The following is a 16344-nucleotide window of genomic DNA, read 5'->3' as shown; positions in this document are numbered from 1 at the left end:
TTCCTTGGCTCATGGCTCCATCCTCCGTCTTCAAAGCCAGCAGCATAGTTCTTTACTTTCTCTCTGACTCTGATTCTTCTTCCCTCATTTTATAAGGATCCTGTGTTTACACTGGAATCACCCAGATAATTCAGGATAATCTCCCCATCTGAAGATCCTTGATTATATCTGCAAAATCCCTTTTGCCCTATAAGGTAACCTATTCACAAGATATAGACATCTTTGGGGAGAGGCATTATTTAGTATATCACACTTGTCTTTTGATTCTTTTAGCAGTGTATTTCTCAAAGCAGAAGTTTGAAAACTTTTAATAAAGTTCATTTTATCCTTTTTGTTGCTGTTGTTGTTGATGGATTGTGCTTCTGGTATGGTATCTAAAAATTAATGGTCAGGGGTGCCTGGGTGGTTCAGTTGGTTAAGCAGTTGCCTTCAGCTCAGGTCATGATCTCAGGTTCCTGGGAAGCCCTGCCTTGGGCTCCTTGCTCCGATGGGCATCTGCTTCTCCCTCTCCCTCTGCCCCTCCCCCTGCTCATGCTCTCTGTCTCTGTCTCTCTCAAATAAATAAACAAAATCTTTAAAAAAATAAAAAAATAATAAAAATTAATGGTCAAACCAAAGATCACCTACCTAGATTTTCTCCTTTATTTTCTTGTATAAGCTCTATAAGTTTGCATTTTCCATGTAGGTTTATGATCTATTTTGACTTAATATTTATGAAAGGTGTAAGATTTGTGTCAAGGTTCATTATTTTGCATAGATACTTCCTTAAAATACCGCAAATTGAGTGGCTTAAGACAGCTCAGATTATTTTCTTTCAGTTCTTGCAATTGGAAACCCAAAATGGGTTTTGCGGTCTGTAACTTCTAGAGTCTCTAGAGAGAATCTTTCTCCAGGTCTTTTGAGCTTTTAGAGGCCACCTGAATTTCTTGGCTCATGGGCACTTCCTTCATCTTCAAAGTAACAGGAAACATTCAAATCTTCTGTTGTTAACTCTGTTTCTCTGACCCTCTCTCTTGCTTCTCTCTTATAAAAGACTCCTGTGATTACTTGGCCTCATCTGAATAATCCAAGATTATCTCTCCATGTCAAGATACTTTACTTAATCCATCTGCAAAGTCCTTTTCATCATGTAAGGTAACATATTCACAGGATCTGGGATTTGAATGTCAACATCTTGAGGAAGCGGAAGCATTATTTTATCTACCATCATACAGACATCACATTGTACAACATTGTTGTTGAAAAGACTATATTTAGGGGTACCTGGGTGGCTCAATTGGTTAAGTGTCCGACTTTTGATTTTGGCTCAGGTCATGATCTCAGGGTTGTGAGATTGAACCCCACATAGGTCTCCATGCTAGGCGTGGAGCCTGCTTAAGAGTCCATCTCTCTCTGTTCGCCAACGCCCCCCCCCCTTCCCCTCCTCTTAAAAAAAAAAAAAAAAAAAAAAAAAAAAAAAAAAGACTATTTATTCCATTGAGTTGCCTGTAGTCCTTTCCAACAATCAGTTGAATATGTTCATGTGAGTCTGTTTCTGGGGTCCCTTTATGCTCTATGTGTCTAGTCTTTCACCAGCACCACATCATCTTGATTACATAGCTTTATGGTAGGTCTTAAAATGATGCAGTGTAAGGGCGCCTGGGTGGCTCAGTTGGTTAAGCGACTGCCTTCGGCTCAGGTCATGATCCTGGAGTCCTGGGATCGAGTCCCGCATCGGGCTCCCTGCTCAGCAGGGAGTCTGCTTCTCCCTCTGACCCTCCTCCCTCTCGTGCTCTCTGTCTCTCATTCTCTCTGTCTCAAATAAATAAATAAAATCTTTAAAAAAAAAAAATAAATAAAATGATGCAGTGTAAGACTTTCCGTTTTATTGCTCTTTAGTATTGCATTGCCTATTCTTGGCTTTTTGTCTTTTGATTTCCTTAGCAGTGTGTTTCTCAAAGCAGAAGTTCAAAAACTTAATTTTTATTTTATCATATTTTTCTTTGATGGATTGTGCTTTTGGCATGGTATCTAACAATTGATGGTCAAACCATTAATGTAAACTTCAAATTTTAAAATCAGTCTGGTGATGTTTACAAAATAGCTTGCTGGAATTTTGTTGGAGGCTGTATTGAAACTAAGTATCAAGTAGGAATAATTGACATCCTAGCAACTTAAATGTTCTAATCTATGAATATAAACTAATTTCTCCACTTATTTAGATATTATTTGAAATTTTTCACCAGAGTTTTGTGGTTTGGATGTTAGATCCTGTAAATATATTTTAGATTTATATTGGGTTTTCATTTTTTGTACTATTGTAATTTCAAATTGGTTTTTTAATTCAAATTTCAATTATTCATTACTGAAAAGCAATTAACTTTTTTGTATTAACTTTCATACTTTGTGCAACTGTGCAATAATTGCATATTTTTTCCAGGAGCTTTGTTTTTTGTTTTTTTCCAGTTCTTAAGGATTTTCTACATAAACAATCCTGTGATCTGCAAACAAAATTATTTTATTTCTTTCTTTCCTATCTATATGCATTGTATTTCCTTTTCTGGTCTTACTGCACTACCTATGACTTCTAGTACAATGTTGAATAGGAGTGGTGAGAGAGTGCACTCTTGCCTTCCTTCTGATCTTAAGGAAAAAAGCATCCAGTTTCTCATCATTAAGTATGATATTAATGTAGGATTTTTGTGGATGCAATTTATCAAGTTGAAATAGTCCCTATTTCTAAGAGTTGAGAGTTTTCAATCATGAATGATGTTATGTTTTTCTTCATTGATTGAGATGTTCATATGATTTTTCTTCTTTAGCTTATTGATATAGTGGATTCCATTGATTGTTTTCTTTTAAATATTAAAACAATATTGTATACTTGAAATAAAACCCACTTTGTCATGTTCTATAATTCTTTGTATACATACCTGGATTTAATTTGTTAATATTTCATTGAAGATTTATGCATCTCTTTTCATGAAAGATATTAATTTGTTATTTTTCTTTTTTGCAATGTCTTTAATCTGATCTTGGTGGTAGAGTAATGCTGGCCTCACAGAATGAGTTAGGAATTGTTCCATCTCCTTCTGTTTTCTAGAACAGATTGTGGAGAATTGGTATCATTTCTTTATTAAATGTTTGGTAGAATCCACTAGTCTAATCATCTGGGCCTGATGATTTCTTTTCTTGAAGATTTTAATTACCAATTCAATTTCTCTAGTAGATACAGATCTATTCAGATGATCTACTTCTTCTTTAGGTGAGGGTTAGTAGTTTGTGTCTTTCAAGAAATTTGTCAGTTTCATTTAAGTTATCAAATTGAGGGCACCTGGGTGGCTCAGATGGTTAAACGTCTGCCTTCGGCTCAGGTCGTGATCCCAGTGTCCTGGGATCGAGTCCCGTGTCAGGCTCCCTGCTCCTTGGGAGCCTGCTTCTCCTCTGCCTCTCTCTCTCTCTGTCTCTCATGAATAAATAAATAAAATCTAAAAAAAAAAGTTATCAAATTGATTGGCAGATAGTTTTCCATAGCATTCCCTTATTATCCTTCTAATGATTATGGAATAAGTAGTAATGAATTCTCTTTCATTTCTTATAATAGTAAATGGTGCCCCCCTTCTTTATTTCTTAGTTAGCATGGGTAGAGAATTATCAATTTTATTGAACTTTTCAAAGAGATAGCATTTTATTTTTTTCTTCTCTATTATTTTCTTGTTCTCAATTTCATTGATTTTTAATGTAATTTTTATTATTTCTTTTCCTTCTGTTTGCTTCAGGCTTACATTTTTTTTTCTCTTTCTCTAGTTTCCTAAAGTGAACTCCTGGATTATTCATTTTAGGTCTTTCTTCTTTTCTAATATATGCATTTAATGCTATAAGTTTACCTCATAGTTCTATTTTTTTTTTGCTGCAACTCATAAAATTTGATAATTTGAATTAACATCCACAACATTTAAACACTTATCTTGAGTTTTTTTGGATCCATTAATGATTTTGAAGTGTGTTATTTAATCTCCAAATGTTTAAGATTTTTCAACAATCTTTCTGTTATTTATTTTTAGTTTATTCTATTGTGGTTGACAATACACTTCATATGTATTTTCATTCTTTTAAATTTTATTTTATTTTATTTTATTATGTTATTCTTTTAAATTTGTTAAGGTATGTCTTATGGTCCAACAGATATTATATCTTGCTTAATCTTCTTTGTGATCTTGAACAGAATCTGTGTTCTGCTGTTGTGGGGTGGAGTATTCTATACAAGTCACATATATCAAACTGGTTGGTAGTGTTGCTCAGGTCAATTATATCCTTATTGACTTTTTGCCTGTTTGTTCTATCAATTACTTAAGGAGAGGTACCTCTAACTATAATAGTGAATTTTTCTCTTTTCTTGTGGTTCTAAGACTTTTTTTGGGCCTCCTATATTTTAATGTTAAATTATTAGGTATATACACATTAAAGATTGTTATGTCTTTTTTTTTTGTAAATTAACCCCTTCATCATCATATAATGTAACCATTCATCCTTGATAATATTCCTTTTAGTTAAATTTGCTTTATCTGAAATTAATATAGATAAACTTTTTTGTGATTAGTATTAGCATGGTATGCGTTTCTCCATTCCTTTAGGTTTTAACTCTCTGAATCTTTGTATTTAAAGTAGGTTTCTTCTAGGTAATACATAATTATTTTTTTGTAATCCATTCTGACAATCTCTGTTTTGTATGGTATAATTAGAGCATTCAAATTTAATGTTATTATTGTTGTAGTTGAATTAATATCTACCATGTTTTTTAATGGTTTTCTATTCTTTGTATTTATTTGTTTCTTCTTTATTCTCTGTGTTCAATTATTTCATGTTATTCCATTTTATCTACTCTCTTAGCATGTCATTTCCTCTTCTTTTTTTTCTTTTTTTTTTTACCTTTTTAGTGGTTGGCCTGAAGTTTGCAACATACATTGTTAACCAATCAATCTCTACCGTCAAATAACACTGACCACATTGTGTGCAATACAGGCAATTTAGAGTATTCAAATTTCTCTGTTCTGTCCCATGTGACATTGGAGTCAACCATATTACTTATCCATACATTGTATTAGCCAAATTGAGATTACTTTAAACAAAAAGTTATCTTTTAGATCATTTAAGAATAAGCAAGAGACTTCATTTTTTTCATTTATTACTTCTCCATACTCTCTCCCTCTTTTAAATCCAATGTTTTATTTTCTTAGTTATATAAATTTCTCTCTACTTGAAGAATATCCTTAATATTTCTTGAAGGCACATCTCCTGACAAAGAATTTCCTCAGTATTTTTCAGTCCAGAAATACTGATTCTCCTTCACTTTTGAATGATATTTTTCTGGATATAGAATTTTAGGTTGGTGGATACTTTCTTTCAAGACTTTAAATGGTTCACTCTTCTCTCTTCTTGCTTATATCACTTATGATGAGAAATCTGCTATAATTCTTTTTTTTTAAAGATTTTATTTATTTATTTGACAGAGAGAGACACAGCGAGAGAGGGAACACAAGCAAAGGGAGTGGGAGGAGGAGAAGCAGGTTTCCCATGAGCAGGGAGCCCGACTAGGGGCTCTGTCCCAGGACCCTGGGATCACAACACGAGCCGAAGGCAGATGCTCAATGACTGAGGAACACAGACCATGTTTCTTTGTAGGCAAGTTTTTTTTCCCTCTCACTCCATCTTCTTTCAAGATTCTCTCTCTTTCCCCCTCTTCTCTCTCTCACTCTCATCTGTCTTTGGAGAGGGGATCCTGCTATAAATGCCTACATATAGATTTCTGGATAGTTATTCTGCCTTTTATTCTCTGAGTTTCTAATATCTATATTGGTGTTTGCCATGAATTTTGAAAAATTCTTGACCATTATTTTTAATATTTCTTCTGCACTGTTCTTCTGGCATTCCAATTACATATATATTATGCCTTCTGAAATTGTTCCACAGTCCTTTTATTATGTTATGTTAATCACCATACATTACATCATTAGTTTTTGATGTAGTGTTCCATGATTCATTATTTGCGTATAACACCCAGTGCTCCATGCAGAACATGCCCTCTTTAATACCCATCACCAGGCTAACCCATCCTCCCACCCCCCTCCCCTCTAGAACCCTCAGTTTGTTTTTCAGAGTCCATCGTCTCTCATGGTTCGTCTCCCCCTCCGATTCCCCCCCTTCTTTCTTCCCCTCCTGCTATCTTCTTCTTCTTTTTTTTTTCTCTTAACATATATTGCATTATTTGTTTCAGAGGTACAGATCTGTGGTTCAACAGTCTTGCACAATTCACAGCGCTCAGCATAGCACATACCTTCCCCAATGTCTATCACCTAGCCACCCCATTCCTCCCACCCCACCCCCCATTCCAGCAACCGTCAGTTTGTTTCCTGAGATTAAGAATTCCTCATATCAGTGAGGTCATATGATACATGTATTTCTCTGATTGACTTATTTCACTCAGCATAACACCCTCCAGGTCCATGCACGTCATTGCAAATGGCAAGATCTCATTCCTTTTGATGGCTGCATAATATTCCATTGTATATATATACCACATCCTCTTTATCCATTCAACTGCTGATGGACACCTTGGTTTTTTCCACAGTTTGGCTATTGTGGACATTGCTGCTATAAACATCGGGATGCACGTACCCCTTCGGATCCCTACATTTGTATCTTTGAGGTAAATACTCAGTAGTGCATTTGCTGGATCGTATGGTAGCTCTATTTTCAACTTTTGAGGAACCTCCATACTGTTTTCAAGAGTGGTTGCACCAGATTGCATTCCCACCAACAGTGTAGGAGGTTTCCCCTTTCTCTGCATCCCTGCCAACATCTGTCGTTTCCTGACTTGTTAATTTTAGCCATTTGGACTGGTGTGAGGTGGTATCTCATTGAGGTTTTGATTTGGATTTCCCTGATGCCAAGCGATGTCGAGCACTTTTTCATGTGTCTGTTGGCCATTTGGATGTCTTTGCAGAAATGTCTGTTCATGTCTTCTGCCCATTTCTTGATTGGATCATTTGTTCTTTGGGTGTTGAGTTTGATAAGTTCTTTATAGATTTCGATACTAGCCCTTTATCTGATATGTCATTTGCAAATATCTTCTCCCATTCTGTCGGTTGTCTTTTGGTTTTGTTGACTGTTGCTTTTGCACAGCTTTTTATCTTGATGAGTCCCAATAGTTCATTTTTGCCCTTGCTTCCCTTGCCTTTGGCGATGTTTCTAGAAAGAAGTTGCTGCGGCTGAGGTCGAAGAGGTTGCTGCCTGTGTTCTTCTCAGGGATTTTGATGGACTCCTGTCTCACATTTAGGTCTTTCAACCATTTTGCGTCTATTTTTGTGTGTGGTGTAAGGAAATGGTCCAGTTTCATTCTTCTGCATGTGGCTGTCCAATTTTCCCAACACCAGTTGTTGAAGAGACTGTCTTTTTTCCATTGGACACTCTTTCCTGCTTTGTGGAAGATGAGTTGACCATTGAGTTGAGGGTCCATTTCTGGGCTCTCTATTCTGTTCCATTGATCTATGTGTCTGTTTTTGTGCCAGTACCATACTGTCTTGATGATGACAGCTTTGTAATAGAGCTGGAAGTCCGGAATTGTGATGCCGTCTGCTTTGCTTTTCTTTTTCAACATTCCTCTGGCTCTTCGGGGTCTTTTCTGGTTCCATACAAATTTTAGGATTATTTGTTCCATTTCTTTGAAAAAAGTGGATGGTATTTTGATGGGGATTGCACTGAATGTGTAGATTGCTCTAGGTAGCATTGACATCTTCACAATATTTGTTCTTCCAATCCATGAGCATGGAACGTTTTTCCATTTCTTTGTGTCTTCCTCAATTTCTTTCATGAGTATTTATAGTTTTCTGAGTACAGATCCTTTGCCTCTTTGGTTAGATTTATTCCTAGGTATCTCATGGTCTTAGGTGCAATTGTAAATGGGATTGACTCCTTAATTTCTCTTTCTTCTGTCTTGTTGTTGGTGTATAGGAATGTCACTGATCTGTGCATTAATATTATATCCTGCCACTTTACTGAATTCCTGTATGAGTTCTAGAGTTTTGGGATGGACTCTTTGGGTTTTCCACATAAAGTATCATATCATCTGCAAACAGTGAGGGTTTGACTTCTTCTTTGCTGATTTGGATGCCTTTGATTTCTTTTTGTTGTCTGATTGCTGTGGCTAGGACTTCCAATACTATGTTGAATAGCAGTGGTGATAGTGGACATCCCTGCCGCATTCCTGACCTTAGGGGGAAAGCTCTCAGTTTTTCCCCATTGAGAATGATATTGGCTGTGGGTTTTTCATAGATGGTTTTTATGATATTGAGTAATGTATCCTCTATCCCTATACTCTGAAGAGTTTTGATCAAGAGAGGATGTTGTACTTTGTCAAATGCTTTTTCTGCATCTATTGAGGGGATCATATGGTTCTTGTTCTTTCTTTTATTAATGTATTGTATCACATTGATTGATTTGCGGCCTTGCAGCCCAGGGATAAATCCCAGTTGGTCGTGGTGAATAATCCTTTTAATGTACTGTTGGATCCTATTGGCTAGTATTTTGGTGAGAATTTTTGCATCCATGTTCATCAAGGATATTGGTCTGTAATTCTCCTTTTTGATGGGGTCTTTGTCTGGTTTGGGGATCAAGGTAATGGTGGTCTCATAAAACGAGTTTGGAAGTTTTCCTTCCATTTCTATTTTTTGGAACAGTTTCACAAGAATAGGTATTAAATCTTTAAATGTTTGGTAGAATTCCCCTAGGAAGCCATCTGGCCCTGGGCTTTTGTTTTTTGGGAGATTTTTGATGACTGCTTCAATTTCCTTAGTGGTTATAGGTCTGTCCAGGTTTTCTATTTCTTCCTGGTTCAGTTTTGGTAGTTGATACATCTCTAGGAATGCATTCATTTCTTCCAGGTTATCTAATTTGCTGGCATAGAGTTGCTCATAATATGTTCTTATAATTGTTTGTATTTCTTTGGTGTTGGTTGTGATCTCTCCTCTTTCATTCATGATTTTGTTGATTTGGGTCATTTCTCTTTTCTTTTTGATAAGTCTGGCCAGGGGTTTATCAATCTTGTTAATTCTTTCAAAGAACCAGCTCCTAGTTTCGTTGATCTGTTCTACTGTTCTTTTGGTTTCTATTTCATTGATTTCTGCTCTGACCTTTATTATTTCTCTTCTTCTGCTGGGTTTAGGCTTTATTTGCTGTTCTTTCTCCAGCTCCTTTAGGTGTAGGGTTAGGTTGTGTACTGAGGACTTTCTTGTTCCTTGAGAAAGGCTTGTATTGCTATGTACTTTCTTCTTAGGACCACCTTTGCTGCATCCCAAAGATTCTGAACAGTTGTGTTTTCATTTTCATTTGTTTCCATGAATTTTTTCAATTCTTCTTTAATTTCCTGGTTGACCCATTCATTCTTTAGTAGGATACTCTTTAGCCTCCATGTATTTGAGTTCTTTCTGACTTCGTCTTGTGATTGTGTTCTAGTTTCAAAGCATTGTGATCTGAAAATAGGCAGGGAACGATCCCAATCTTTTGGTACTGATTGAGACCTGATTTGTGACCTAGGATGTGATCTATTCTGGAGAATGTTCCATGGGCACTAGAGAAGAATGTGTATTCTTTTGCTTTGGGATGGAATGTTCTGAATATATCTGTGAAGTCCATTTGGTCCAGTGTCTCATTTAAAGCTGTCATTTCCTTGTTGATCTTTTGCTTAGACGATCTGTCCATTTCAGTGAGGGGGGTGTTAAAGTCCCCCACTATTATTGTATTGTTGTTGATTTGTTTTTCTGCTTTTGTTATTAATTGGCCTCTCCTATGTTAGAGGCATATTTATAATTGTTATATCTTCTTGTTGATAGACCCTTTAAGTAGGATATAGTGTCCTTCCTCATCTCTTATTATAGTATTTGGTTTAAAATCTAATTTGTCTGATATAAGGATTGCCACCTCAGCTTTCTTTTGGTGTCCATTAGCATGGTAAATCGTTTTCCACCCCTTCACTTTTAATCTGGGGGTGTCTTTGGGTCTAAATTTAGTCTCTTGCAGACAGCATATTGATGGGTCTTGTTTTTTAATCCAATCTGATAGTCTGTGTCTTTTGATTGGGGCACATAGCCCATTTACAAACTTTAGGGTAACTATTGAAAGATATGAATTTAGTGCCATTGTATTGCCTGTAAGGTGACTGTTACTGTATCTTGCCTGTGTTCCTTTCTGTTCTATGTTGCTTTTAGGCTCTCTCTTTGCTTAGAGGACCCCTTTCAATATTTCTTGTAAGGCTGGTTTCATGTTTTCAAATTCCTTCAGTTTTTGTTTGTCCTGGAAGCTTATCTCTCATTCTATTTTCAATGACAGCCTAGCTGGATATAGTATTCTTGGCTGCATATTTTTCTCATTTAGTGCTCTGAGGATATCCTGCCAGTCCTTTCTGGCCTGCCAGGTCTCTCTGGATAGGTCTGTTGCCAATCTTATGTTTCTACCATTGTAGGTTACAGATCTCTTCTCCTGAGTTGCTTTCAGGACTTTTTTTTTTTGTCTCTGAGACTGGTAAGTTTTACTATTAGATGTTGGGGTGTTGACCTCTTTTTATTGATTTGAGAGGGGTTCTCTGTGCCTCCTGTATTTTGATGCCTGTTTCCTTCCCCAAATTAGGGAGGTTCTCTGCTATAATTTGCTCCAATATACCTTCTGCTCCTCTCCATCCTTCTTCTTCTTCTGGGATCCCAATTATTCTAATGTTGTTTCATCTTATGGTATTGCTTATCTCTCGAATTCTGCCCTTGTGATCCAGTAGTTGTTTTTCTCTCTTTTTCTCAGCTTCTTTATTTTCCATCATTTGGTCTTCTATATCACTGATTCTGTCTTCTGCCTCATTTATCCTTGCAGTTAGAGCCCCCATTTTATATTGGACCTCATTAATAGCCTTTTTGATTTCGACTTGTTTAGATTTTAGTTCTTTTATTTCTCCAGAAAGGGTTTCTCTAATACTTCCATGCTTTTTTCAAGCCCAGCTAGTATCTTTATAATCGTCATTCTGAACTCTAGTTCTGACATCGTACTAATGTCCGTATTGAGTAGGTTCCTGGCAGTCGGTACTGCCTCTTGTTCTTTTTGTTGAGGTGATTTTTCCATCTTGTCATTTTGTCCATAGGAGAATAGATGAATGAGAGAGCAAAATGCTAACAGGGTAACAACATCCCCCAAAAATGTACTCTAAACAAATCAGAAAAAACCTGAAACCGGGGGAAAAGAAATGGAAAGAAAGAAAAAAGAAAAAAAAAATAAAGAAAAAGAAAAAGATAAAAACAAACAAAAACAGAACAAAACAAAACAAAACAGAATATGATCAAATATGATCAGTGCAACACACTAGATTTTGGGTGTATTTTGGTCTGTTAGAAGAAAGTGTCTCCCAAAATTTTAAAGAAAGAAAAACTTATATAGGTACAAAAATAAGGGTTAATATGAAGAAGGCGTGGAATATGACTGTAAAGATGAAAATTATAAAAAATTTTATAAAAGGAATTGATAGATAAGAAGTTGTTTGAAAAAAAAGAAAGAAGAGGATTTAAAAAAAAGAAAAGAAAAAAAAAGGGAGAGAATGTGATCAGGCAGGAGACTAGAACAAAGCCATACGCTAGAGATTTAGGATATATTTTGATCTGTTAGAAGAAACTGTATCTCAAAATTTTAAAGAGAGAACAACTTATATATATACGCCAAAAATAAGGGTAACTACTATGAAGGGATAGAATATGACTCTAAAAATGAAAAATAAAAATGTTTTTTAAAAAAGGGATTCATAAGATGTTGGTTGAAAAAGGAAAAAGAAAAATTCCCAAAAAAAAAAAAGACACTTAAAAAAAAATTAGCTTTGAAAATCTAAAGAATCATGGTAAAAAAGCCATGAATTCTATGTGCAGTATTCCCCTAGCGCTGGAGTTCTGCTGTTCTCATTGATCGGTAAACTTGGTCTTGGCTGGCTGTTCTTGTTGGTCTTCTGGGGGAGGGGCCTGTTGCCGTGGTTCCCAAATGTGTTTGCTGGAGGCGGATTTGCCCCGTCCTTGCCGGTCTGGGCTAAGTAATTTGCTCAGGTTTGCTCTCGGGAGCTTTTGTTCCCTGCAAGCTTTCTGTACAGCTTTGGAGGATGGGAGTGAAAATGGCAGCCTCCCAATCTCTGCCCTGGAGGAGCCGAGAATCGGGCCCCGCTCCTCAGTGCACCCCCAGAGAAAAGCAGTCAGTCACTCCCCTCTCCCCGGTCTCCGGCCGCACTCTGTGCTCACCCAGCCTGTGACTGAGCATTTCTATCTCTGGCACCCTACTCGGTGTGGAGTCTCCAAACCCAGCAGATCCCTATGGTGCACTCCTGCGCCGCTCCTCCTGGGGGAAGAAGGGGAGTCTCCCTGGATCTGCCGCTTGTTGGTTCCCTGCTGGAGGAGCATTGGCCTGACTGAGCCGTGGATCACCGTTTATGACAACCCCGAGCTGAGAGCCCACGCCTCAGCTCCGTCTCTGCAGCCGGCTTTCCTGCTCCAATACCTGGGAGCTCTGCCACACTCATTCACCCCCGGTCTGCCTGTGACGCCGAGGGTCCTGAGACCACACTGTCCCAGCGAGGGTTCCACCCCCCGCTTAGCCACTGGAGCGGCGTCCCTCAGTGGAGCCGACTTCTAAAAGTTCCGATTTTGTGCTCTGCTGCTCTATCACTTGTCAGAAGCGGCTGATGGAGGCCCCCTCCCCCGCCGTCTATCCTCCCAAATATCACCTGGGATTCGCTTCTCCACATGTCCTACCTTCCAGAAAGTGGTCGCTTTTCTGCTCAGAGAGCTTTTGCTGTTCTTTTCTTTGATCTCCTGTTGAGTTTGTAGGTGTTCAGAATGGTTTGATCCCTATCCAGCTGAATTCCTCGGACCAGACGAAATCCGGGTCTCCTACTCCTCCACCATCTGCTCCGCCCCCTCCTGTTCCACAGTTCTTAGATGTTCTAAACGTCTAAAAAATTTTTGTTTGCATTTTGGTTTCAAGAATTTCTGTTGGTCTCTCCGCCATTTCGCTGATTCTTTTCTCAGCCATGTTCCATCTACTGATGAACCTGTCAAATGCATTTTTCCTTTATGCTCAGTATTTTTGATTTTTTCTTTGAGTTCCCATCTTTCTGATTATAATACATACTAACTGGTTCTTGCATGTTGTCTACTTTTCCCATTATTGTCTACTTTTTCCATTAGATCCCCTAATATATTATTTACATTTAGTATATATTCCCACTCTGATAATCCCTAAATCTGTCATATTTGAGTCTGAGTTGTGCTTGCTTTGCTTCTCAGACTCTATTTTTTTCTATTTTTAGAACGTCTTGTATTTTTTTATTAAAATCCAGACATGATGTATTTAGCAATAAGAACTGAGACCTATTAGGGATGGGAAGAAATAGACCTCAAGTATGAGGTTGTATGTTATTCTGGTTAAAAATTGGGCTATTTTTAATGTTTGCTATAGCTGTGGTAATAGAAGCTTCAGATTCCTCTAAGGTCTTATTTCTCCTCTCAGTTTGGGCTTCTCAAAACACTCCTCTCTAGAGACAATCTGTGTCTTGTAGTTCTTTCAGCTGTAATCTACTTTTGAGGTATTGTGAAAGTATAGGGGAAATGATATATTTTATAATCTTTTAATTATGTTTCAGATTTTTAGGGGTCTTATGACTTGTGACTGTGGACCTCACAAGTTTTTCCTGCATTGGTATGTCTCTCATTACACCTTCTTGCCTCCTCCTCTCTTTCCTGGGTTATGTGTTCCTAATCTATTTCTTGAAACCCAATCTCTTGTTGAGTATGTATTTTTTCCTCCTTGAAGGGGACAGAAAGGTTGAAGGGATCTCTAGTGGGGAGGAATTCTATTTCCCCAATAGAGATAAAGTTTCAAACTGTATGCTGGCAAATATTTTTTCCTTGGAAAGCAAATTTTTGTTTGGAGAGAGCTCTTGCTATTCTTTACCATAGATATTTTTTTCCATCTCCCTGCCATGGCTGTGAGGGACTCTTTCTTGAATCTTCACCATGAGAACCTGGTGGTCTTCTGATGGTAATGCCCACGAAAATATGGGGTTGCCCTTGAGATTACAGCCCATGAAGTTTCTCACTCTTATGCTGGTCCACATTCAGCTTCCCAGAATTTATAAAAATTATATACACATGTTCCTATTAATTTATGGCCTTAGCTTCTATTCCAGATAAGCAGATTTTTGTTGCTACAGGTCTTTGGATGTTCTCATCTCTCTAAATTTTGGGTGTTTTTTGATCTTGCAAACCTAGTTCTCTAGTAGATATACATGTCATTGATTTTCAGTTTCTCCAGTTTTTTTCTTGTTGTGAGGATGGACATGATGAATTCCAAGCTCTTGATATATCAGACTGAAAACAGAAATCAGGAGAAGTATTTTAAATATGTAATGGCAGAAGCTTTCTCTAAAATTGTATGCTTGGGAAAAAATTTCATTTTTCTCTCCGGAATTATTCATTTTATGTGCATTTTACCGTTTTAAAAAAATCAGTGCTTCTTCATAATGGACTGATATGGTTTGGTTGATGGAGCTGGTTACAAGATTCATCAGATGTATATGGGGAAATTAGGAGATGTGCTTATATTCCAGTCTGTGAGTTTGACAGAAAGCTAGATAATACTTAACTTAGCAATCTTTTTTTTCTCAAGCTGTATCTTCCTTGAGATGTTTTCATTACTACACATCCTCTCTTTTATCTAAATATTAGAGTGGGGGATGGGTGAAATAGGTGATGGGGATTTAGGAGTGCTCTTGTGATGAGCACCGAGCGATGTATGGATTTCTTGAATCACTATATTGTACACCTGAAACTAATATTACATTGTATGTTAACTATATTGGAATTTTAAAAATTTAATTTAATTTAAAAATTAAATAAATCTTGGATAGATAATTGTGTGCTATTCTATGCTGCCTGATCATAGAGATTTTTATGTCTTGAGTGAAGCTGAGCCACTTAATGAGAGTGATATTCCTGGATAATTTTCAATCTCTTCCAGCTATTGTCATTCTTCTTTCCCCAGGCATGTGGTTGTCTATTTCCTGGGCTAGGGTTTGCAGTGACTTAAGCCCTTCTTTTCTCTCTAACTTCACCTTTTACTGCTTTTACCAATGCCCTTCCTTTTCTTTCATATTCAACACTGTCTAGGGCCTCCAAATCACTCATTATTCTCCTTGGCATACTGTTCTTTTGCACCTGTTTGGAGTATAATTATCCACCTCTCCCTCTTTCCCACTCTTTATCTAGAGTATCCTCATTCACCTTCCAAATCCTCCCTCCTTTTAGGAAGCTTTCTCCCATTTTTCATGCAGAATGATACCTCCCATCTTGCATTTTCCCAGCACTGCACCTCTATCCACAACTTTATCCTTTATGGCAATTGTTTACATATTTCTGTCCTACAAAAGAATGTGGTCTCCTTGGGCACAAGAGTGGTATCTCTCATTTTTTTCCCCACTAAAGCTTAGCACAGAATCTGGAACCTATAGGTGTTCAGCTCACATATATAAAACAGTGATAATAAACAATAATATCAATAGTTGGTGCTATCTTAAGAACTCTAACTTCATTGTTACTTCTAAGGAATCATTCATTTACAGCTGTACTTTTAAGTTTCATATAAACTCATCTCTTTTCCTTCTCTTGTTGTCTTAAGCTCTAATTAAAATTGTGTAGTACTGGAAACATAAGAGGGTTTCTTTATTTTTTTCTTCTTTACAAACTGTTTGTGATAGTACATAGGCTAAAAGGGTACACTACATTGAGGTTAAATATGTGTTTGAAGTCATAGGCTCTACCCTCAAGTTCCACTTCTATCTCTGCTCTCAAGTTATATGAAATTTATTAGAGCTCACTTCATCTATAAAATAATTTTTTCACATGTCTTTTGCAGACTTTTAGTAAGTAAATAAAATTTTCTTAATTGCACTTAAATCAGTTTGCGATTTCCACTTGTAGTAGGAATGAAAGTTCTTGGACAGAGTCTGTGTGTTTGCTGCTGGCACTTGTTCTCTTAAAATAACATTTTGAGAAACAAACAACAGATGTTGTAGAAATTAGAAATTGGCTACTTGAGAGCTGAGCTGGTTAATGCCTTTATTGATAGCAGTGGTAGCAACTTCCATTTCTTGTATAACAAAGTATTCTAGATCCTTTTCTTAAGTGAGCACTTTTAAACATTTTCCTATTTAATTCTCATGATATATTTTGAAATAAATGCTTGTGTTATCTCCAGTTTACTGAGAAGGAAACACAGCTATCTGACTCCAAATAGAGA

Source organism: Phoca vitulina, unplaced genomic scaffold, assembly GCF_004348235.1.
Source record: "Phoca vitulina isolate PV1807 unplaced genomic scaffold, GSC_HSeal_1.0 scaffold34, whole genome shotgun sequence".
Taxonomy (NCBI): domain Eukaryota; kingdom Metazoa; phylum Chordata; class Mammalia; order Carnivora; family Phocidae; genus Phoca; species Phoca vitulina.
This window is presented reverse-complemented; position numbering follows the sequence as displayed.